Source organism: Etheostoma cragini, chromosome 8 (assembly GCF_013103735.1).
Source record: "Etheostoma cragini isolate CJK2018 chromosome 8, CSU_Ecrag_1.0, whole genome shotgun sequence".
Classification (NCBI taxonomy): domain Eukaryota; kingdom Metazoa; phylum Chordata; class Actinopteri; order Perciformes; family Percidae; genus Etheostoma; species Etheostoma cragini.
Window position 1 is genome coordinate 1,331,292 of NC_048414.1, and position 1,313 is coordinate 1,332,604.

The following is a 1,313-nucleotide window of genomic DNA, read 5'->3' on the forward strand; positions in this document are numbered from 1 at the left end:
TTATCAACCCTGTGCATGTAAAAACATTAAATATTTAAAGACGCTCTACAATGTCCCTGTTAGTGATGCCGTTGCATATTTAAGAACTCCATCCAGGGGAACGTGAAGGACACAGACTGATCACTCAACATTGGACAAAACATTACCACATCATACCATCAACACTGTGACTACAAGTGGTAAAATAACAAATGATTAAATGATTAAAAAACAGTTAAAGTTGTGTGTGTGTGCGTGTGTGTGTGTTAATTCAGTCACAGTGGTTGCAGTTAATGCATTCATACTTTACTGTGTGTGTGCGTGTGTGTGTGTGTGTGTGTGTGTGCATTTGTGTGTGTGTGTGTGTGTGTGTGTGTGTGTGTGTGTTTGTTTTTGCAGAACATTGGTGGGGTGTTATTCTGAGAATATATGAGGTGTTCATTCAGAAAACAATGAAAGGTTAACAGAGCTGAATATAACGGACACAGGTTGAGTTGAGAGAGCAAACTGAATCATGAAAGAGAAACTAAAGATAAACTGCTGCATATTACCAGTTAAAAAACGTCATGTAAAATGAATCACTTCAGTTTTATAAGACATAATATATAACTATAGAAACAAGGGGAATTTCCATCAACTCTCGTGACATTGAACTACAGAAAGTGAACAGATCTTTCCTCTCTTTGTGTTTCAAAGGTTTTTCACCCAAACGGCTAAACATATTGAGTCCATATCAAGATGAACTGTCACATTGAACCGCCAACTCTGCTGAAGTCAAACGAGGAAAAAGGGAGAAACAGAAATAAAATCATCGAGTGAAATCTAATTCAAAAGTTGGGGGTGGATGCATGAAATCTCTTTTAAGTGGGGAAACGGCACCAATTTACATTAACATATCACCACTGAGCATCTAAAAACATATTTAACATTTTAAAACTCCATCCATCCACCCATCCATCCATTCATCCATCCATCCATCCACCCATCCACCTATCCATCCATTTATCCATCCACCCATCCACCCATCCATCCATTCATCCATCCATCCATTTATCCATCCATCCATTCATCCATCCATCCATCCATCCATTCATCCACCCATCCATCCATCCATCCATTTATCCATCCACCCATCCACCCATCCATCCATTTATCTATCCAACCATCCACCCATCCATCCATTTATCCATCCATCCATCCACCCATCCTTCCATCCATCTTCCCACCCATACACCCATCCATTCCCCCATCCACCCATTCATCCATCCATCTATCCATCCACCCATCCACCCACCCATCCATCCATCCACCCATCCATCCATCCATCCATCCAT

At 40.7% G+C, this 1,313-nt stretch overlaps 1 protein-coding gene across 1 annotated transcript in view; it reads right to left on the minus strand.

Moving 5' to 3' along the window:
- LOC117949020 (mixed lineage kinase domain-like protein) overlaps positions 1 to 1,313 on the minus strand; it is a 15,247-nt gene that overhangs the window by 5,383 nt on the left and 8,551 nt on the right. The window lies entirely within an intron of this gene.